Genomic DNA, 24,535 nt, shown 5'->3' with positions numbered 1-24,535 from the left:
TGCCTATAATGAACTTTCTGTGTGGAATTCCGCTATGGCCTCAGTAATTGGTATCTGTGTTGCAGTTTGCCTGGGGGCCTTTGTTTGCTTTGGGGCAGGGGGAGCGCTGGAAAGCCCTTGGCCCAGTAGTGGGCAACTGAGAACATTGAAGTTAGATGGCAGTTACCAAGTCGAACATAATACGGCTCTTTCATGTGGTGTTTATAACTGAACATGCTGTTTTGTGTTGGCCTATTTTTTTTTCTTCCAAGAAGTAGTTTTGGATTAAATTATGACAATTACATTCTTATATTCACCCCCCCCCCTCCAGCTCCCACCCTCGCCCTGCGTGCACACAAACACAAATGGGAATTATGTGCTCAGAGTACGATTTGAACTCCGCAGCCTGGGATCCGTGCCTGGCATTGAGTTCACTTTTTTCCTCAGTAAAAAAGAGTAAAAAAGGCCCCATCCACTCCACACTCTTTCATCACTTTAGCATCAAGTAGGGCGGTCAGATTGCTGGTGTGGGTGCCTTGCCCTTGAGGGGACCTAATGGGGAAAACAGCGTTTCAAACATGCAAAAGGAGGGCAAGGAGCCTCAGTGGTGAGGGCTAGTCATAAGCAGCACAGAGTTTGTGAAATCTTGTGTGAGTACATGGTATGCAAACACACACCCCCAGCAAGCTTCTTGCACAAGCCCAGGTTGGCTGACGTACCTGGGCAACACTGCATCTGATTGGTGTGCAGGAACGTGGTAAGAAACTCGCCTTTCTCTTGGGGCTGTGCCCACACAAGTACCTTCCAGGACTGCGGATCTCTAGGTCACAACTAAATGGAGAGAGAACGTGGGAGGGAGGTCAATTAGGACAGGAGACAGAACAGGATCTCTGCTCTCATGCTCTTTACTGGACACAGTTGGCGCACAAGGCTGTAGGAAACAGGGTTCCCTCTATTTTTTTTTTTTTTTTGAACAATCTGGTTTAATTAGAGCACCGGTGAGGAGGCCAGTGTAGATGACTCGTCTGTAGTAGGGACATTTTGCACAACACTATCAATGTCTTGCCAGAGTGTGCTTTGTTTGGAGTCACTCATTAGTCAGCCAAAGTGCTCAGTGTTTGAACCTGAATGTCACTTTCTTCCCTGACAAAGGGCCAAACAAAGATGAGCCAAAGGCTTTAGCACTGGTTAGAAGGCAAGGCAGGGATTACTCAGAGTCAAGATGCACGAGAGCCTGGCTTCTCAGTCAGTGTAATCTGCCTCCTGTTGTTTTCCCCATAGAGTCACAAAGCAGTGAGGAGGATGTGCGGGTGACAGATGGCTGGTGTGCCTTGCTAAGCGCAGGGGTGACTGGGCTGTGACTCAGCAAGTGTTTGGTTACAGGAGCCCCGCTGCATGCACTCTTTCACTGGTGACAGTGGACCTAGCGGGGTCTCCTGGAGGACTACATGGATGTCATGTGAAGTCTGTGATTGCCATCCTCCATGAGAGGAAAGCAGGCACGCACAGCTTATTAGGGCAGAAAGTCAAGTTCCTAGTTACTGTTTATGTTGTTAATGGATAATGTTTTACTGTGTATAAATATATGACCTTCCTGTGGTGCTTAGATGTCCTACTAGCCTTTGAAAAGGAAACCATTCAACATCCTGGCCTAAAGTAATGACTGTCTTGCTTGGAGGTAGTACTCAGAAAACTGTTTTTGCAGTCAAGTCACTAGAGGGGGACAAAGACCTAGTCTGGGTACACTTCTATACACAAGCTCTCTCATTGCAGCTCTGGGAGACACGTTTGAGAGACAGAAGCAAAAGTGGCCCTTGTCTTCATCAGATTTGAAGGTGCCCAAATGCTGGGACAGCTTTCTGGAGGCTGAGGAAGCAGCTGAGGACCAGCAGCACACTGGGGAAATGAAGCCACTTCTTTTCCACCAAAAGCAGGATGTTGCATGCACATGCATGAGTAGTTTAACTGCTTTTATGTCAAGTCAGTTCTACCAATGCTTCTCCCAGTTCCATAGCTGTCCAAGGCTTTTGTAGGCTAAGTTTTACTTCTTTCTCCTCCTTTACGAAGGGGGGAGAGCTGAATTCACAGGTCTGGATAGGTGCCAGGTGTTATTGTTGCCTCTGTGAGTTAAAGACGTCATGGAAATATTGGAGGACTTGAACTCGAACAGAAAGTACCTGTGTACATCCCACATGCACACAGAGAGCCACAGTGGCTGTAGTAAGCAGTGAGGCAGTGTTTGCAAGTAACATATTGACCTGAAGTGCTTAAAAGCCACTACACATGCTCCCCTGGTGAAATGTTGACTGGAATGACTCATACAAATGGATTGTGATACACAGTCCTCAGCCCAGACTGTGCTTGGAACCAAGGCACTCCCATTTTCTCCCCTCCGGCATACTTCCCTGACCAAATCCAGGATTGAGCCATTTGGCTCTGACTGGAGCTGGTCAGAACATGTTTTTCTTTTCTTCTCTTTTTCCCTCCTTCAGCCTTTGGAAAATGTTGACATTTTAGCAAAGGGCTAAAAACCCAAACCCTGAATATTTTCCATTGGAAAATACTGAGGGAAAGGGAGGGGAAGAATCCCCAAACTGCTAACAGTGTCAAATCTCTTTTGCTTTTAAGTCTTTTGGGTTTATGAAAGGGAGTCATATTTGGAGGAAAGCAAGCTCTTTCTATGAAAATACTTGTTTTCTCAAAACTCACTTTTTGACTAGAAAATTGTTCCAGCTGGCATCTGTCATGTCCTGCCTGTAAGGGGAGGGGGAAGAGGTGACCCTTCATCTTTTTTTACTCAAGTTATTGGTCATTCTCTACATGTAATTTTGGAATCGTCTTGAAGAAAATCTAATTTGGGAAGGTAAACCTTTCGTTGGAATACAAGGACAAATACAAATACAGCACAACTTTGAGATACATTGTGATATTCTCTGTGTGTCAGCATTCCCATTTACACAAATATCTCAAGCAAGCTTGGAATCTGGTCTCTGGGACGCCAAGCTCCCAGAGCTCCCAATGACTTACTTTAGATCTCTGCGCACGTTCCTCAAAAGAATCTACCTTTCACAAGATCACATCAAAGGCTGTAAGGGAAGCAATAGGTACTGAAAGGTATATTACCTCTAACTATCCCTGAGTAGCTGATAGCGCAGAAATACTTACAAAGCATTTTGTTCTGATGTCTTCAGCTGATTTAAATTTCTGTCTGAATTATAATGTAGACCTGAAACATCTGTTTCATCTTGTCTTGGCATATTGTTCTGCTTTCCTGCAAGTTAAAGATAAAAAAAGGACAAATCACACATATTTGGAGTAAAGGAATTATGCCCTGAACTTTTACTAAATGTGGCTAATAACAGGTTACAGTTTAAAAATGGAAAAATCTTAAAACAGATATACACTGGTCAGAAATAAATTTAGGCTGAAAACTAGCAGAAGCCTTCAAAACAGCGGAGTGAAGCTCAGAATAACCTCCTAAGAGGATCAATGTGAATAAACAACCATTAGAAGAAAGAACTTTATTGGTTGCAGGATATCACGACAGCAGATAAGTAGATTCAGTGTTCCAGGGGTCCCTTCTGATTTTTTGTGCCACTTTTCCCATGTCTTTTTCATGAAGCTTTTCAGTTACTTTTTACATTCGCTCCATTATTGTTTAGATGCTGAACTGCAAGACTTCATTCTGCCTTAGTACTGATCTCTGTCACTTGTCACTTCCGCATTTTTCTAAACTAGTCTCTGCTGTTTGAATTAGGCCACCAAAAAATAAGGGGTATATTTGGCTCCATCAAATTCCATCCCCCCCCCACCCCGTCTTTTTTTTTTTTTTTTGGTCTAGGAACATCTCCCTGTAATTCTTAAATCTTATAAAACAGTGGGTATAAAAACACAGTGATGCAAAATCTCAATTTTAGACCTCATATTTGTCAGCTGGGACAACTAAATTGTATGTTGATAAAAAGAAGAAGCTATGAATTTCTCTGATACCTTAGTGGCAAGAAATACGGGGCTTCTAAGTACCTGAACTGGTGCTGTCTGGCTTTTTAAATGTTTTTTCAAGATAACTAAGCAATTTTTCACTTATAGAACTCTACTCTTAAGTTAATAAAATTAAAAGTCAAGAGCTTTAATCCCTGAGTGTGGAAACCCAACTGCATGCAAGAAGCCACAGCATAAACATGGGAAATAGCTGTGCAGAGATGCAGAGCTGTAACTAGCCATTGCAAATCTGTATATACTTGGCTGAGACACATGAGCGTGGTCTCTCAAAGGCTAAGCCATCATTTCTCCCATCAATACTAAAAGAGCAGGTTCAGAAACAGGGAGATCCCTAGAAGACAAAGGCTCAAATGAATCACTCAGTCGCTGTGTCAAATATAATTACTCTAGGCTTGTGATGGTTAACATTCATGGAAGCATATTCCACAAATCCAGCTTCCACCTCCCCAAAAAATCAGATTCTAGCTTCCTTCTGATAATTTACCAAAGCAGCAGTCTGTTCATATTACCTTCAGATCAAGCTGGCACAGGGACAGAGATTCTCATTAAAAACAGGGCCACTGCAATGGTCCCCCAGCCCAGCACTCTGCTCCCAGCTGGGACTAAAGGAGAGGCTGTCCAGGGAGAAGGCACAGCCCTAGTCTCTTCCCTCTCTCTGTTCCACTTGCACTTCCTCAGCATTCACCTCTACTGGATTGGGATTCTAGACTGTACATCCCACCTATTCCCTTTAGCATCCATTTACAGATCTGTTGTCTGGGAATTTGTCCAGTCCTGTTATGGGCCTTCTGATACTGTCTGCTTCTGTAGCCTGCTGCTCCAGCAGCTTCCTGACGTTCCCTACCTAATGTAATGTAGCATCTTTCGTCTGTTCTAAACTCATCTCCTACTGGTTTCAGTGAGTGCTCCCTGCTCTGCTGTCAAGGAATTTGGCTACTAACAGTCTGCATTCACCTCAGCCACCCGGATTTTGTGAACCTAGTCCTTAGCCATCAAAAAAATAACAAAAGATTGCAACACAGGGTTGCTGAGCTCACTTCTGTCCCTGTTGCCTGCTGACCTGCCCAGGGTGGTTTTCTGCCTGCAGCGCTATGGTTGTTACCAAACTCAGATGGGAAAAAAAATGACAGCAAAGCAAATGGAGTGCAACTTCCTTCCAGCACTGTGTTCCCTGTGCAGCTGCTCATCAGCAATGCAGTGGGTCCATTTTGTGGTTAAGAGTTGGATGCTGAAGCTCCATCCTTCCCTTGGGATCTGCAGTTCCTTGCCCAGCAGGGGGCTGCAAAGCGGCAAGCAGGATTTTGGGGAGGGTAGGCTGGCAGCCCTGGCGGGGGTGTCAGGGGCATCTTCCAAAGTGGCTTTAATTAATGAGCACATGTGCAGCGAGGAGAGTTATAGCATCCCACTCAAATTGTTGACTTGGAGCCGCTTCTGGAGACAGCCGTATTCTGCTCATTAGGAAAGAGCTTTTTTGCAATGCCCTTGGATTGGACGGCTCTTGGATTGCACCACGAGATCAAGTCCGCGTACGGGCTGCCTGCCTTTCGGCTGCCAGCTCCAAGAGGGTTGTTTTTCTTGTCTCCTCATTCTCAAGGAGTGCTCAGCCAGATGGCCTGTTTTCGAATGCACTGTGCGTTGGTTGGATGTGTGTTTGGAGAGTCTGCCAGCTTCACGAGAAGGAAGAAAGAGCAAAAGAAAGGGAAAAAAGCACCATTTGGTATCTATCTCTGGGGCCCAGCCAGAGTTGAGGCTCTATTTGAAGAAGGGGGGAGTCTTAAGAGAGAAACTCTAGACAAAATTGAATGCTGGAAAAACTTTCAAGCTTGACAGACTGGGAGACTGAAGTTCTACACAACGCCCATCCACTACCTGGCTCACTCACAAACATGTAGCAGCATCCCTCCAGCGCAATAGTGAGAGCAGCACCAGATATCTCACCTGCTGCCCTCCCGGTGTACCTCGCCAGCAGGCTGAGATGGGGAGAGGTGACACAGCCAACCCGTCCACTGAGGCTGGGTAATGCTGCCGCATCCCAGCTGTGCCTTCTGGGATTTTGGTCTTAGTTCAGCAAAACTGAAATTACAGCACACAGCCCAGCTACATCAGCCCAGGCAGTATAGCTGAAATGCAGTAGTACAACATAGACACCACTGGGACTCAGCTCTTCAAGAAAGTAGCCATAATTTTACTACAGGGCAGTGTCATTTTCTTGCACTCCCTGATCTTAGCTTCAGAGAATTACCTTCTATTGATTTGAGGCAGCAAAGAAATATGGGCCAAGTCAGAGCAACAGCTTTTTCCACCACTCATTGGCCAACTATTTGAACCTGACGAGAAAAGTCTGTTTGTGAAGGGGAGGGGAAAGCTTTAACGTTTGGGTGGATTGAGTTTGGCTTTCTTTACTTAACTAGATGTTGTGTTGTGGTAACAATGCATTGTTCCGAGCAGCAGGAGCGGGTCTTGTTAATCTGAGCTGGAGAAAGCCATGTTTGTAACCATCCCCTCTGGCTGACATGCCCCTGTCTTACAAGCAAATTTGTCTGCTTGCTTGCTGAAATCATGGCACAAAGAAGACAGTCGCAGGAGTGTGTGTATCTGTGTGTGTGTGTGGCAACTGCAAACCCCATGTCTCTGCTGATTGCATCAAATTATTTTCACTGAAATGATCAGAATTCATGGGCCATCAGGGCAATGTCTCCATGGCAACACTAGCTGGGCTGTGGGTAGCAGATACTTCAGATAGTGAGGGCAAAGAGGCTGTTCTCACTCCTGCTTCCGGCCACACAGCTCAGACAAAACCTTCCAGTAGCTACAGCGTGCCATCAACACCTGTAGCTTCCCAGGCCTTCCTAACTGTCACCACACCATGTCCACAAGGTACACCACATTCACTTCACAGCAGTTGCTAGGGCAGAATTTGTGGTCCCCAGCATGTAAAGAGCAGGGCCCTTCCCCAAACACAGGGAAACTTCATCAGCTGTTTGCAAAGTGGTGCCTTTGACACTGAGACCTAGTGTGCAGACCCTGTCCTGGAAGGGATGGAGGATCAGCCAGTTCAAAAGAGTGACCACAAACCGCAAATACATTCTTCCATGAGTAGAAAAACTACACAAAAAGATCCCCTCCCTTCCACCCCCAAAAGGCCCAGTTTTGGTAAATAACCCTGGCATAAAAAACATACTGCAGTACCTACATTCACAGCTCATATTGTTACAAGAGATCTGACTCGCTGTCTGCAAGAAAACAAGATGAGAGACTCCCACAGTAAGTTCAGCCATTCTCTCCAGGGCTTTCAGGGCCTCATGAAACCCTTCAGATGACTGCCTGACTGCCACCAGGTGCTGTGTTATGGAACTGATAAAGGAAAGATTTCTGTCTTTAATTGCACAGAAAATTCGGGGGCCTGGGAGTCACAACACTGGGCTTTGCCACAGCCCAATGGGTGCCCTTAGGCTAGCTATCACACCTCTTGGCAAACAGAAATAACTCTTACTGAGACATTCATGAGAGTACTGTTGGGGGGAGGTAGCTGCACATTTACAAAGATCCTTGGTGCACTTTGGGTGGAAGGTCAGCTAGAAACAATATCCAGCCACCTGCTCACCCAAGCTGCATTGGCTGTGTCAGACACCGGTACCAACCACTGCATTTTTCTCATACGGTAATTTTCAGGTTCTTTATTTTATGACTGTAATGGTGCTTGACTACTGGATCATCTCTAGCACGCTGCCCAGCATGAGTCTTCAGACATAAGCTGACAGGCCAGTCTGAAATAAAAAACTTCCTCTAAGTTCTCTTGCTCAGTGTCATGGCATACCTACCATTGTCCAAGGTGGAAAAGCTGGATGCATTACCCAAACATGATTTTGGAGATTTGTATTGTGTAAAGAGGAGGGAGGCTTGTCTTCTAGCACCAGTCCTGGCTGTTCTGCCCCCCTTTGTGTATAATTGTAGTGAGCCAGAGTCAGTACCTAGCTGAGAGATCTCTGACAGATGAGGGTGAAGCAATTCAGACAGTCTCCTCTCTCTGACTCATGACAGTTCAGAATGTACCTCAGCAGGGCATGGGTACCATGTTGTTCATCACAAATGACAGTCTCAAGTGTGACCACACCATAGCTGAGGAGCACTCACTGAGATAATAGGGAGGATGGCTCCAATTTTGCAGTAGAACAGATCCCTCAGGCACCATCTTCCTCAAATGTCTCATGGCTTTGAGAAAGAATGAGCTCTTTCTCCAAAAAAAGATAAAGGTCAACCTCCCAATTCCTGTGTGCTTGGCCTTACTCTGCATCCCCAGAAGCAATCACAGCATGTTCTTGACTTCACCAGAAAAATAATGTTACTAGCAAGAAGAAGGATAGATGATGAAGAGCACACTGGGCCTCAATTTCCCAGTTGCAGGGAAAAACAGCTGTGTGGGTTCTCCAAATAACAGCAGATGGCACGACAGGCACAGGACAGAGCAGGACATCAGCAGCAAGGATGTGACAGTTGGAGCTGGAGATCTGGTTTAAGTTTAAAGCCTAGATATACACAGAGTGGATGGTGCCTGGGATCCATACTGCTTATGTTGACAAGCCTACACAAGCTGGGCATGTTGCCAATCCTGCTCTATTGGAGCGTCTTGCTCACATCCATTCTCAAAGCCCATGAGCTTCCCATGATTTTGTTGGTGGTCCATATCTCCTGTAGTCCATATGTTTGATATTTACTGGGGAAAGCAGAGGTTAAAAAGATTAGCATTCCTTTTGAAGTTAGAGATGGAAAATCTTCTGAGAATGATATAACTACAAGTAGCTCTGTCAAGTCAAATGCAGAGGCCCTGTTTGACTCATGACTCAGTGGGATGTAAGGACAAAGACACTTGCTTTAAAAATCCTGGTTAGAGGTAAAATGGAAAACCATAAAATGGAAAACAACACATGTTCAAGAAATTGTACTTCAAGATACAAATTCACTTCATTATCATACTGACTGGCTTTTAGATTACGAGCACACAGTGGTTCAGAAGTCTGTTTTCAAAAAGTACATGCACAGAAACACACACACACAGAGGTAAAGACAATGCACAAACTATTGTTCATACCATGGTTTCTTGGCAGGCATTGTACCACTACTTTAGCAACGCTGGACACTACCAGTTTCCAAGTTAGAACATTGTGATCTGGATTGGTGGTCTATCAGATGGGTAAAAAACTGGTTTCGGTGGTCAGACTCAGAGAGTTCTATCTGGGAGCCTGGGAGTTATCCACTTAAAGAGCAGACATGATACCATGTGAGTTGATTGTCCAGTCTCCACAGATAGAAACTATTCAACGGTCACTGTAAATCATTTGCAAAAACACTTGTTTGCATAAAGGAATTCACTGAAAATTTTAGACTAATGAATAGCTGAGCAAGAGCCTGCTCAGAAGAAGAAATGCAGTTTCAGCGAATTTATTACCAGTTATACATCAGTTTTTCTTACTATTCAGGCACCAGTTAGTAGACTGAAAGCTCTATTCTCCTTCATTGAGAGCTGTGTCATCTGCGCATGAAAAAGAATGAGAATGCTCAACACCACAGGCAGTTAGAAATATTTCTTTATTGTTATAGCATCTTTCAACTGAGAACTCAGATTGCTTCACTGATGTTAATTAATTAAGCCTACAAACACTCATGTCAGGCAGTTTGATATCATCGCTCCTTTTTACAGATGGGAGAAACTGAGATATAACATTCACTCGGGGTCAATCAAGGAAATCGGGGCAGAATCAGAAATAAAACCTCAGAGTCCTGGCTCAGCCTCCTCTTATAATCTCTAGACAAAACTCCTTCCCTGTAAAATTCCAACTATGCTATTCATAGAATAATTAGAGCAAATTTATTTCCTCACTCGTTAACAATGAGATCTGACAGGCTTTATACTCAGGATGCAGAAGCTCAGTCGGAGGACCAAGGCTCTTCTCCATGAGAGGAGGCCTGGAATGTCAGTCTTTAGGTGGCTTAGTAGGGGTATGGTTCCAGCTGCCAGGTACTTGAATTCCTTGCCCAAAACACTGTGGCAAAGCTTTAGGAAAGAACTGAAACATACATGACCAAAGGGATCTGCTTCAGCGTTAGGTTGGTTTCTCTTTTCCTTTGATTTCATTTGCCTGTGAGCCACACAGGCAGTATTTCAAGTTAGTGAGCTGAAATGGCTTTGAGACACAGGAAGTTTCATGGCAGGATTTCAGATGTGCCCCTCAATTCTACCTTCTCCAATTCTATGAGACCCAGAGCACGCAAAGTTCCTAAGGGATTATGGCTCACTAGTGTTGACTTGCACTACTTTGGGATGTGTAGGAAGCTAATGAATCACAGACTTCTCTACATTCTCTACCCAGAGTGAAGAGCTCACCTTCCTCTCTGTCATCATGCCCAGGATCACCTTAGTTGCCAAGAAACTGAGATATTAAGAGCTCCAGAAATGCTGAGCACACAGTATTTTGAAACTAATGATTGTGAAGGTTGCTTAGCACCTCTTAGCTACAGGCCTCTGAGACTGAAGCTGGCAAATCCTAAATGAGAGGACACATTTAAAAATGTGCCCTACCTCCTTAGCATCACGTGAATCAGGCTCTGGCAGGGGAGGGGTAGACTCAAGATATCCATATTAAAAAGTCTGTACTTTTGCAAAGTAATATAAAAAAGTACTCTCATATGACTTTTGGGGAAATTCTGAATGCCCTTTGTCTAGTGCTCTTCAGCTTTTGGCTGTATGAAAGCTTTCTGCAGAGTAGAACTGAGGTCTTTATCGTAAGTCCAGAGACCAGAAGAGATGAGAGAAGGAGCATCTTTTACAAGAAATCCTTAGGGAGTGTAGAAGCTCATTCTTCCTGGTTCTTCAGTGCCATCTGCCCGATCTCTACCAAGTCTCCAAGCTCAGGTTAAGTAGGTGGCACGTTTGAATTTGAGCATCTTGAAATAGTTTGCTATTTGTAGTCTCTTCCCCCAAAATTTCATTTGTTGCTACACGTGGTTAACAAATTGCTTCTTCTTTGGCCCCAGATAAGGTCGTTTCCTTTCCCCCTTGGGCATGTTCAGCATCCAGGACAGACTGTGCATGACCTCCTGCAGCAAGGCACACTGATGGAAAACAATAGCAGGAAAGCTCATTGTCTTAACCTTTAGAGACAAATCACCTAGGTTCTCCCTACCCACTGCCCTTAGTCTAGCATTGTCTTTGTGACTTATGAGCAGAAGTTCACACACATCTTCTACTGCAGAGATGAGGTTGCAGACTCCCAGCCAAGTTCTAGGGAATGGAGGTGAAAAGGGGCTACCGCGAAGAAGAGGGAAAGCACAGAGAAGGGTACTTGTATCTGTCATAGCAAAAATAAAAGAACTGGGGAACAAAGGAGGCTGTCATTGGCTTTGGCTCAAGATCAAAGCTTGGAGGTGGCTGTGGTTTTCTGAATTCAATTGAAAGTAGCAGAAAGAGGCTATTTTTTACCATACTAAAAGCTGCTTCCAAAGATCCAAACTGCAGAAAAGCAGTAATGCCCAAGGACACGAGCTTTCTCATCATCCTGATATCCCCCTGGTGGGGCAGGGGGAGAGGTTAGTGGGATTTGAGTGTCATGTAGCTGGGAAGAGAGATTGGGCTGTATTGGCTCTATGGCTTCAGAGGGACAAAGAGCAAATACAACCACAACTTCCTATCTGGTTGAGGTAGGGTTGGGGGAGCCAGCAGGATAGGGAAGGAGCAACTTCTTCACCAAGTTGTGTGTTCAATGGAAAAACGTGGTGGGAAGAAAGGAGAGTTCAGCTGAAGCCTAGAACATGAAATTGAACAAGTGGCTTTCTAACTAATAGCAGAAGGGGAAGTTCCACAGACTTTCACTGCAGCAAGCAACAGCAAAACATTGCAGACAAAGAGAAAGGAGTTAATTTGGCTTCATACTCAGCTGAGCTAAAATTTGTGTTATTGTAGAGACACAGCTTTCTTGTGGACATGTAGCTCTTCCAATTGTAGATGACAATAACTGAGGACATTCTCAATGAGAAAAGCCTTCTACGGTGTGATGTTTTTTTTGCCCAGAAGTTACATCAGCCTTCTGTTTGTTCACAAATACCTGTCTCTGTCAGTCACTTACCATGGAGCCTGGTAAATAAAATAGATCTCTGAGATTGACAGGTTAAGAAGCACTATATACAGTTACTAGCATTAGTTGAAGCAACTATTTATGAAGCTTACTGAGGTGATAAACATGTCCTTCTTTCAAGAGTTCCTCAGTTCAGGAGTACAGTTGGCGTCAGAATTTCTTGCATACCTAAGGATTCTGGCAATCTGCAGGAAACAAGAAAGGCTGAGCTAACCCAAGAATGACTGGTTTTTTTTTAATCTCCCTTTTCATCCTGAGACACGGGAGCATTTTTACGTGTCAGCAAGTTGGTATTTCACTGTGGCTTCAGCTAGTATTGATGGCAGATGGCATATTGTCTTGTCCAGGAGAAGGACTAACAACACATGAAACTGTTTTCTACAGCCAGTGGGGGTGTATGAAAAGAGACCTCCATAGCTGTACACGTTAATAACTCGCAAACAATATAACCAACCAATAGGAAGATTAGTATAAATTCATCAGGCAAATATTATTCAACCATCTGAAGAACGGCTTGACTAATGAAAAGGTTATTTGTGAATAATTCCAGAAGGATGATAACACGTTGGAAAAAGTACAGAGAAGAGATACTGGACTGATTAAAAGACTAGAAAATGTGCCTTGCTGTGAAAGACTCCAGGAGCTCAATCTGCTTAAACAAAGATCAGGTGAAAGGCTGACTTGATTGCAATCTCTGTGTACCTATATAAAAACAGAGTTTTGGTAATGGAGAGCTACTTACACTGCCAGACAAATAAATAAATAATGTTAGGGAATTGAAATTAGATAAATCCTGACTAGAAAAAAAATAGAAAGGGCATGTGGTGGATTTCTCCATTTGCCAGCATTTCTTAAAAAAAAAAAAAAAAAAGAAATTCCCTGAAAGTTTTGCTGTGTTTCCAAGAAAAAGCAATTCAAAATTCAATGTGATCTTGCAGTTTATGGCATGCAGTTGCTCAAACTAATGATGACCCTGGCTGCTTCTTTGTGCTTTGTAGTCTCTGAACCACCAAGCAAATTACTTGAAACAGACAGCAGAAAGTAGGGGGCTGAACATACTGATACACCATTCATTAATGTTATTCAGCAAGTGCTAACTATTATGCTTGTAACTACCGAGATGAAAGAGGTAGCCTGGAGATCAGGGCTCCTGAGGCCCCACTGAGATCCATGGAAAGACTCCCAGCGACAACATCACCTTGTGCAAATCACTGAGAATTAGGTCTACAAGATAGACCTTCACTCCCTTTGTTCCTCAAGAAGCCAAATCCTCTTGGCACATACCTTTTCCCTTGCCCTGCCTATTTTCTTTGCCTTCCATCAATGAAAGGAACTTAGTAGTATCTCAGGAAGGGTTTGTGTCTCAGTAATGATTGAACAGTGCTTTAGGATCCTCATCTGTGAGATTTGGTCTGGTCTATGTTTGCGTGATCCCACTCACTTATTCTCTTACACAAAATGAGGGGAGGCACTTGCATCCTCCTATCTGGCAGCTATTGCAATAACAACTTTAAAAACAGATTTTGGCAGAGAATTTAAAAAATTAAAAGTGGCCCAACTTTAAAGGCTATAACAGGGATTAGACAAGGTTGCTTGATCTGGTAACACACAAGGAAATGAAAAGTTCCCTCAGTCATGACTGCATATCACTTGCTGAATAGAGTCACTGCATGAAGAACTACCAGCTCCATGTAACTAAAAAAATGCCACGCTTCTTGTGGCCAAGTGCAAAGCCGCTCTCTGGGTCATGGGATAATATCGTAAGGTTTGGTCTGATTTCTTTTAAGAGCGGAGGTTTTCATGTCAGTGAGCAAGTTAGTTCAGCAAATCAGTTCAGCCTCCACCCCATCAGCAGATTTCACATCTAAAATCATAACAAAAACTGCTGGAAGGGAAATAGGCCCACTGCCCAGCTGCCTTTCTTTGCATATCTACTTGAAACCAATCTTGCAGAAAGCTCTTAGCCTCTAGACTCTACACTAGTTGGAGCTGAAATAAATATGAATGAACAATGGCTGGGATGCTCAAGAACTGACAGTCGGTAATGCGGTAATGTGGTTGCACTGAAAGAGATGAGAGGAACTGGTGAAGACAGAAGCCTGTGTGCACGGATTCCTTTGACAGTGGGTTTCCTTTGCTGAAGAATATAGCTTTTATAAAGCTTTCTTTTCAAAGATTTCCAACTTTTTATGTATGGGAAGATAAAACTGTTCTTCAAGCTGTCAAGAGGTACATAGAAAATAAACTGACTGAGACCACTCAGAAGGAGTGCCTAATGTAGGGCATTTAACTAGAAGACCTAAATGCTCCCATACTAACCTATAGCTAATGGAAAGAGAAATGATTTCATCTGCTGTCTGGAGTGGCACATACCCCCCCAGATGACTATAGTAGTTGATGAGACTCCAAGCATCTGGAGCCAGATGGGATGAGGTTTGGCCTTCTTTAAGCTGAAACTCCCTCCACAGAATTAGAATTGTTCAGGTTGGAAAAGACCTTCAAGATCATCAAGTCCATGAAATTCAACATTCCAAAGTCACTGAAATCAAGGGAAAATCTCTGAAGATTGTCAATGAACTTAAAAGAGAGCCACACATCTGAAATCCCTGGATGCGGTGGTTATCATTTTGATTTGGGAATTTTAGTCTGGATTTTCAAAACAGTTGAGCTGCTGATGCCATCGCATTGCCAGGACTGTTTCATTAATTCCTGACTGGGAATGGGGGTCCTTTCCTGTGGGAGAGTCAGTCTAAGGAGAAGCGCTATCATCCAAATGACAACTCTGAGCCAAGCATGAGAGTCAATCAGTGTTTCCAAAGTTGCCAGAGGCTTGGATGCAAAGTATTCCATGCATAAGCAGTGGAAGATGGTCTGTGTAAGAGTGTGTCCATTGCCCAGGATTTCTGTACAGCCTCAGTCCTACTGGAAAATTAATAGTTTTGATCAAGAACATCAGCTAATCCCACCCAATTTCTGCCAATCAGTCAGTGAGTTACAGGCTGCTTCCAGAGGACAGAAAGCCTCACAGGAAGCAATGGCAGTGAAGACAGCAGAGCAGGGAGCTACTTGATCCTCTCTGCTAAACTGATGTTGCAGCAGGGTTACGGAGGATTATACCGTAGGTTACACACTCTGCTCATCCAGGACTACATCACTGATTGCAAGTTGTTCCCTTTCTTACGCAAAAGTCAGAATCAATGACACGGCCTTTGCTTATTGGTGCATTTCAAACTGTTTGACTTTTTTGCAAAGCAGTTCTAGGACTAAGACAATGAAGCCAAAAATGGCAACTGGCAGATTTACTTTGAAAGGTTAAATGATAAATTACACTTGACTGAATGAACCCAGGAGGCCTACAGCAATTCAGTCTCTCTAAATCTTGGGACTGTATTGAAAGGGGTCCAGCTGCACATGATATGAACATAGAAGCCTACATCAATCCCCTATTTCTAAACTTACCTTTGACTCTCATGTTATCAAACCCTCGCATACATCATTTACTCTTTCTACCTCACTGCCACTCTTTGCAGAGCAGACAGTAGTCACTTCACGAGGTGACTTCAGCGCCTACTGTGGAGTAGGTCATCTTCCATCCTAGTTTGACTTGCTACTGGAAGGGTACTGGTCACACAGCCTTGCCCTCACGAAAGACTGTTGATACTCTCACTTCCACTCACAGCTGAGCACGTTTGACTGAGGGACCACACAGCTCCTTACAAGCTGAATTCGTTGCTGCTGTGCCTCAGCATTTCCACACAGAACCAACAGCAGGACCTCTGAGGATTAACTGGCAATGAAAGCAGGGTGGAATTCAGTCACAACATTTCAGTGGTGTACACCCTGGAGGATCACTCAAGCTCTTACAGTAAGTGTCTCACAGCCCACAAAGTCAATGATATCCAACTGGAGCAGGCTGCCCAGAGTGGTCGTGGAGTCTTCGTCTCTGGAGATACTCAAAACCCACCTGGATGTTTTCCCATGTAGCCTACTTTCAGGAACCTGCTTTAGCAGGGAGGTTGGAGTATTTGATCTGCAGAGGTCCTTTCCAACCTCTACAATTCTGTGATTCTGTGAAATACTAGCACACTTAATGGGAAGAAGGAAGCAAACAGCAGGGAGACACGAACAGACAGTGATTTTTTAACTCTCTCAATGAAGGAGAGTTTCAGCAGCTTGTTCTGAAAGTCTGTTCTTGTGTCATTCCTGAGAGGGACCACACAGAGCCCAAACCCAGGAGAGAGCCACCCATGCATTCATAGCAGCTAGAAATATAAAGTATCATTGTGGCTGAAGAATGGACTAGGATTTTCGTCAAGGTACCAGTTAGTCACTGGTCTTGGTGTTCTCCGAAGACAATACAGTGCTGGATTCTGACTTCACATAAAAAGAAGACAGAAACCACCAAAAAAAGCTTTGACAGGAGGTATTTTCCATAGGCAGAACTAAAACAAACAAACAAACAAACATGGAAATTGTCTTTTCTTGGATGAAAGTCTAACACCCAGGATTTCTATGTAAATAATACGATTTTTTTTTAAAGGCAGTGCAAAACATTTATTCTTTTCCTTATCTTTCCTTTCTTTCTGTCCACTTTTCTCCTTTGCCATCACAGAAAAAGAGGGTAAGAGGAAAGCTGACAATAAAGCCTGCATCCTCTGGGTTTCTGAAGAGACTACAATGTTCTTTGTAGGAAATTTTTTGAACAAAGGGCTATGAGCAGCTCCACGTCTTGACATTTGACGTGTTGAACTCTCTCCCTCTGTAGTTCCTGTGTTCTTCAGGGAAATACATTTGCCCCTGGCGTTAAGTGCTTCAATTATTAATCCAGGTATATAATCAGAGCTGAATACAGCCACTATGTGAAGCGTGACTGCTCTCTTATCATATGACTGGGAATATTCACAAAAAGTATAGAGAAGGCATGACCTTCATGTTCCCGTGTAGCTCCGGTCCTGATTCTGTTCACTAAAGGTGAGTTGATCAGCACGAGACCTTCACCGTGACTGGTAAGTTGTTACAGAAGGTTTTTATTCCCCTTGCTTTCCCATTTTTATTTCATGAAAAGTACATCAGTTATAAAATGTCTGGAAGAGATCTTGAGCTACATATGGAAGTGGATTGCTTGCCAGTGCCGGATGCTACCGTAACATGTACGTCACCATGCCTTTCTCAGTTGGTGACTAGTAGTTTGCAAAGTTTGGGTGAGCATGGAGTGATTTTACCAGACATGAGTGAGATGCTCTGTAAAAGCAGTCGTATGGTGTTTGAGGTTTGTCTTTGTATCTGGCTCTACATTCAAATACACCTCCTCCCAAGCTGTTGTTTCCTACTCTGCACATAAAACTTCCATCCACTTAGCTTGAATTTCGGTTTTTGCTATGAAGGGCCTTACAGATATGAGATGTGATTGCCTAGAGAGGGCAGGCAGATGACCTCAGTTGTAGAGTTACATTTTTCAGTGCTAACTTTCTGGGTTTGCCCTTTTAAGATATGACAGTTGTATATAAGTGGAACTAATGTAGCCCTGGAGGGGTGAAATTCTTTTTTAAGCTCTTCATGTAATCTTAGTTTGTTATTGCAAAACGATCTCTAACCAGGAGCAACTGGGTCGAATCTGATGCTGAATTATAAATAACTAGAAATCCTGGGGCAGTCCTCTGCAGTGCTGGAGTGGTTGCCAGATGCAATTGGTGTCAGATATATGTCCAACTTGAATTTTGCCTGCATTTCACCTACATGTATCACAGACAGGAGGGCAGCTGGGGAGGTGTCCTGCAGACTGTCCTGCAAGGGGAGGGTCACCAGTACCGTGATATTGGTGTAGATGATCAGACGTGGTGGTACCCTACAAAACGAGGAGCTGTACAAGCAGAAAATAGAAGACAGCCTCTGACTGGAAGAAGTAAAAGGCTGGAACTGGAAAGAGAGAAGTGCAATGATTGCCTCTGGCTGTTCAGCATCTCAAAAAACCCTGAGAATTGATTTAGCTCTGCAGACACTTTAAATACAAATTTACTCCCTCTCCAGTAAATCCTTCTGTTTTACTGCTTGCATGAAGTGCTGAGACCATCTTTGTGCATACCAGCATGAGGCCACTGCAGACAGCTAAATACTGGAGTATGTGCACTGTTCAATGAGAGCATCGTGACTGCAAAATGATGCAAGAGTATTTTTGTACCAGGGAAGTGGTGAGATTTGGATCTCTTCATTTACCCAGAGCCAGGTCATCAGAAGCTAGGGAAGGGCACGACTGGGAATACCAACCCACCTGTCTTCTCCCATTCTGTCTGGAGTATGGACTGGGTTGTGTGAGGCTACAGAATGCTTGGACAGGTCAGGTGCTATGAACCAGATCTTCATCATATATACATACATATCTCTTATCAATCATCATGGTTAGAAAGAGCAGTTTTTCCTGCATAGGTGAAGTTGGAGCCTATGTTGTAAGAGTTGGGGAAAAAAAAGGAAGTTGCAATGTTTTTCTGGTTCCTCTGGGTAGGGCAACTTCTGATGAAAACATATGATTCAGTCTGGTTTTGTTTTGTGGGCAGCTGAAGCAGATTTTATCTATCTAGCAATGTGGAGAAATATCTTGTTCTTTGTCAGGAAAGGAATATTTCCAGCCAGATAGCTTGAGCTACCTTTAAATTAATTGGTCGAGTAGTTTAGCAGCATCAAAGAGTTTAACATGGGCTAAAAGGTGACAAATCAAACAAAATCAACAAATTCCTTATAACAGGCCACCTGTATGAATAATTCTGTTGTGCTTATCTTACTGACCAAATGGAATGTCTCCCCTCTACAGGAGAGAGACTCCGTCTGAAGACAGAGTATTATAGAGGACAAGGCCAGGTAGCCAGTGCTTATGAAATAGAGAGAGGGGAGACAATCATTTTCCAGAGATTGTGCATGCACATTATCACGACTTTCAAGTTGTATGTTTTTAGGTAAAATGAGTCTAGAAAGACTACAGCAGGTGAAAAAAAGTTTAGGGAACTAGCTAGAGGTAGTTATGTGTCTACGGCTTCAAACAGATTTCTACATGGGCCTTGCTGCTCCTCATTTCTAGCACTTGTCCCTTTATGATGATTATTTTTTTTAAGTATTAATCTCAGGTCTAGCTCAAACCTGAGCTAAGCAGACAGAAGTGAATGGAACACTGCCCTGCTTTTTTTTTTTTTTTTGTGCTGTCCCATCAGATGTAAGTGACTGACCGCTTTCAGTGGCACAAGTGCATAGAAAAAGGAGTGATGATGCATTCAGTGCTTGTAGCAATGCAGCCCTGGGGCCTTCTCAGCCCAAGGGTCTTACATCAAGCAGCCATTAAACAACACAACACTGAAAATGTATCACAGAATCATAGAATGGCCTGGGCTGAAAAGGACCTCAAAGATCATCTAGTTTCAACCCCCCTGCTGAGTGCAGGGTCGCCAACCATTAGACCAGGCTGCCCAGAGCCACATCCAGCCTGGCCTTGAATGCCTCCAGGGACAGGGCATCCACAACCTCCTTGGGCAACCTGTTCCAGTGCATCACCAACCTTTGAGTGAAAATCTTCCTCCTAATATCTAACCTAAACCTCCCCTGTCTCAGTTTTAAACCATTCCCCCTTGTCCTATTGCTATCCACCCTCATAAACAATCATTCCCTCTCCTGTTTATACGCTCCCTTCAAGTATTGGAAGGCCACAATGAGGTCTCCCAGGAGCCTTCTCTTCTCCAAACTAAACAAGCCCAGTTCCCTCAACCTTTGCTCATAGGAGAGGTGCCCCAGCCCTCTGATCATCTTGGTGGCCTCCTCTGAACTCGTTCCAAGAGCTCCATGTCTTTCTTGTGCTGGGGCCCCCAGGCCTGGACACAGTACTCCAGATGGGGCCTCACAAGAGCCGAGTAGAGGGGGACCACCACCTCCCTCTCCCTGCTGGCCACTCCTCTTTTAATGCAGCCCAGAATATAGTTGGCCTTCCGGGCTGCCAGCGCACACTGCTGGCTCATGTCCAGCTTCTCGTCCACCAGGACCCCCAAGTCCCTCTCCGCAGGGCTGCTCTCGAGGAGTTCTTCCCCCAGTTTGTATAAATACCTGGGACTGCTCCAGCCCAAGAGCAGCACCTTGCATTTGGATGTATGTCCATCTCCTTCCCACCTCTGCACACTGTACAAAATTCATCAGTATTCCTACTCCAAATTACCCAGAAGTGCACTGTTACCAGACATGGACAGGCAGACGTCATTTAGCCAGGTATACAGCTCACAAGCAGCTCACTAAAGAGCTGGCTGGGATAAGGGAGGGAGTTGCTGTGGGTGTATTGTTCCAGTCCCATCATTTCCCAAAACACTGAATGAAATAATAACTTGTTTATAATGATGCATCACATCACAGCAATGCTACATAGCAGAACTTGAGAAACAGCTTTGAACCCTATGACCTTCTTTCAAGTGAGAAAGTCTCGAGGGAGGCCGTGGCACGCAGGAAGCCCTATCCTTTTTCTAGTTCACCAGAAGAAAATAACTTTTTTCCAGAATTAAAAAATAGGTGGACCACTTCCACATGTCACACTTGAACCTGGTAGATTTCTTTTCCCAGAGAGCTGATTGATCTAGCTTAAAGCTGAAGAAACCTCTCTCGCCACAAAGTGATAGGAGTTACACACCAACCACACAGAGTTTTGGCACAAAAGACACTTGTCCAGGCACTTGAACCATTCCTCTACGATAAGCTACAGGAGGAAAAAAATCATGCACCTTCAAATTGCATACTTATTGTCTCCATTCATCTTTATATATCCTGCTTAAAAGCAACTGGTTCACAGCTTCGCTTTTGACACACTCTTTCTTTGCCACTATACCGCAGCACAAATTGCTTTGTTCTAAACTGCAACCAATCCCACCTTAATCTGATGATGCCCTAGGTATGCTACCTATTTGAATTTCATATGTTTCGAAGCAATAGAAAGTGTTTGCTAACTAGTTACATCTTGTGTTTTCCTATTTTACAGCATAGTAAAAAAAAAAGCAATCTGAAGCTGAGAGAAAAAAAGCCAAAACAAATGAGAAGATCTGCTTTAGAGACATAATCCAGTGTACTTTTTACCCCATCTCCGCCCTAGGCAGCCTCTTCTTCCAAAGAAAGGAATAAAGTCTCCAGCATCAGCGTGGATGGCATGTCTGCAGGACTAAAAAGTCTCAAGACAGGACCCTGCTGATGACTTAAGCTGCTCTGCATACAAAACACCATGCCTGGAAGTCAAAAGCCTTGCTCTGCTGGCCCAAAATGGGAAGCATTTTTAGAGGCTTGCTAAAAACAACCTTTGATCAGCTGTACAAACGTTGACAATGTTGTCTTTAGTGCCCCAGATGGTCTCAGCTATTGGCATAAGCAATGACAATGACATTCATTTCTTTGTGTGAGACTCACCACACGTATCCCATGTGAGTCCAATTTTTCAGCTGCCTGCTCATGAGAAGTGAAATGCACCCAGAGAAAAGCTGTTCTTGAGGCCCATAGGATCCCAAATCCTGTGGAAAATGTCACAATGGGGAGGATTAGCCATATGATCACTTCCGGCTACTATCTAATTTTGTCTGTGTATCACTGATACCGAACGTCATTCTTTATATCATGAAAACCCTTCAACAAATAGGACTAAAAATAAAAAGCAAGAGCTCGGAGTTGGCACGAAGTGTGTGACATGGACTCCAATTTGTATAGCAGGAACTATAATCACTCTGAGACGTGCCCAAGCCCTCGGGCATCCCACGGGATTTCAGTCACTTGTTTACAAGGTGTTTTGATTTGCAGCTGTTTGGCCACCGTGGCATTTCAAGAGGGGGCGGTTTGAAAGGATGTTGTTACTTTGGAGGTCGGGATTGGGAAATGGGTATTGAAAAATCACACAAGAAAACAGGCAAGTGCCGTCTTTGTTCTTCCCCCTTCACATGTGAATGACGTCAGTGCTGGAGAAAGGAGCTCCAGGAACAGATTCAGAGACCGGTGCACTGGTGAGAATATGCAGGGAACAGGTACAACCCTGAAAACAGAGCCATGCCCTAACCTACCACATACCAGTGCCCAGTATCTGACTCACAAGGACTGAGCTCTCAGGGTAAGAAGGGAGCCACGCAAGCCCATTGGTTTTCTGGCTTTTCAGTTCTCAAGTTTGCCAGCAAATACTGTGATACTGTGACATGGACACCTCTAAGAACTGGGCTAAAAGCCATTGCCAGCTCACTTCAAACAAGCCACAAACAGGCCAGCAGCTGAAATGGATTTGGTCACTGGCTTAAAGTGATTTAGCAATCAGACAGCTCTTTCCACCGTTCCCAGTCTCCTGACCTGGACAGTTCCTCTTTCAGAGCTGCATTAAGCTAATGCCCACTTTCTTCTGGGCCCTCTTAGGATAATGGATTCAGATATGCAGAAAGAATGTAAAAATCCGTTTGTTATCTGGGATGAATGATTTGCACAATTTTGCCTGTGTTTGTTTAGTAGTGTGGACCAGCAAGAAGCCTGCTAAGTTGTAACTAGCCGAGGAAGAGAAAGCAAGGAGGAGGAGAAAATAGCTTGGCTGTTTTACAACTATGTTCACCGAGCTGCGTGCATTTTTTGGCTTAGTTAGCTGTTTGCCTGTTTTTTGTGGGTAACCAGGAAGGACTGGTGGAGCTTTTCCCAGGCTCTACAGTGTTATTCTCGTTTCCAGCATTTGGTTTTTACATGCGTTAGTTGACGGTAACTCATATAAAAATACAGTACCAATACAGGATATTTACTTTGCAAACATTTAGCCTGCTGCCCTTCTCTCCGCTCTGACATTTTCCTGCAATGACTTACTTGAAGTGCCATGCACACATGAGGAAGCATCACCCCTGCTGGCCCTGGATACCAGTCCTTGCCTGCCCCATGTGTGCCAGCAACCTGACCACACTTTCTTGGCAAAGAGCAGCAACCTCCTCAGCTCCTGGTAGTAACAGAGGATTCACCCTAGAATGTAAAGCATAAAAAAGGAAAAGAAAATCAGTTAGCCTATAACAAGACCAATCGTTGTTTTTCTAGCTGGAAAAAAAAGAAAAAAAAAAGATGCTGTGTTTGATTCTGAGTGACACTGATCGGTTTGGCACCAGCAGCTGCTCCGCTGGAGACATGAGTGACTTCTCTTTAAGCAAGCATCAGAATGATCTGGGCTGGCATTACAGTTCATCACACTTCTTGCTTTCTGTAGGCAAAGTTGAAGGAAAAATTTGCATCTTCCTTGCACATGCCATTAAAGATCCTCAAGTACATGACTTAACCTAGCCCACACAGGAAATCTGTACCAGAGCTGGGGTCAGAAATCCTGACTCTCTCCTTTCCTCTAGCCAGCACGTCTCTTCCCCAGGGTTAGCCATGACTACTGCCATCAGGGACGTGCTACTCTGTCACCCTCTCCCATACGTACCCATTTCAGGCTCCCTGTTTTTCACCCATAGCTATGGGAAACTGCAGAAGAGGCTGCTAGAAAGGAAGCTGGAGATTGCTGAAGTCTATTCTAATCCACGGTGTCTATATTTATGCAGCCCTTGTCACAGCAGAGCAGAGAAAATGTCACTGGAACAGTTTTATTTTTGCCAGCAGGCAAGAGGTTTAGAAAGAGGCAGTACAACCTCTATTTGATGATGTGTTTGTACAAATGTTTAACTTGCTATTTCACTTAAAAATCATCTTTAATGTTGATTTACATTCCTGGCAGTGAAGTCAGGAGGTTGGCAATTCCGCTCCACTTCAGTCTGTGCTCTGACTGAGGCACTAACGCAGAGCGGTGCCTCACGGCGCTCACATTTGATCATCTGAACGTTTGCGAGTTCTCACTCTGATATTCATGGGCAGATGATGCAACTACTCGATTTGTATTTGGAAGGCCGAATAGCAAGGATCAAAACGTTGCATCATTAAGAGGTGCACTTGGAACCGACAGGAAACAAGGAATGTCCTATCAAGCCAACGTGCGGTGGGTGACACCTCATTCCTTGCGATGCCACCCTGCTCCAGGCTCCACGTGCTCAGCCGCTTGTTCTCTCGCCACAGAACGCGGAGTTAACCACACGCCATTGTACTTTCCACGTCGTTTTCCACCTGAGCATGTCAGGCTGACATTTTTATTGCCCTGCTAATTGCTACGGATCCAAGGACTGGAACCCTCTGTCAGCAGCCTATCTAAGTGGTGGGAGAGGGAGGAGCAGCAAGCCCAGCGCGCTCCGCAGCAGGGAACAACTCCTTCACCGGCAGCTCATCCTCTCACTGCTCAGAAGGACGCGACCACCCTCTTCACTGCCCCTCCAGCCTCCCTGCCCAGCGCTTTTATGCAGCGTCACACCGCTACCAACGGTGCTGCCTCAAGCCGATGGGACGGGACGGGACGGGACGGGACGGGACGGGACGGGACGGGACGGGAC

General features: G+C 44.4%; 1 long non-coding RNA gene across 1 annotated transcript; it reads right to left on the bottom strand.

Moving 5' to 3' along the window:
• Nucleotides 290–24,439, bottom strand: LOC110396811. The gene is made up of 5 exons (XR_002437276.1): nt 23,542–24,439; nt 22,938–23,087; nt 21,525–21,625; nt 3,145–3,250; nt 290–810 (listed from the first exon to the last, which is right to left on the bottom strand). It is a non-coding gene; the product is annotated as an uncharacterized LOC110396811 (long non-coding RNA).

Source organism: Numida meleagris, chromosome 3 (assembly GCF_002078875.1).
Source record: "Numida meleagris isolate 19003 breed g44 Domestic line chromosome 3, NumMel1.0, whole genome shotgun sequence".
Classification (NCBI taxonomy): Eukaryota; Metazoa; Chordata; class Aves; order Galliformes; family Numididae; genus Numida; species Numida meleagris.
This window is presented reverse-complemented; position numbering and strand designations above follow the sequence as displayed.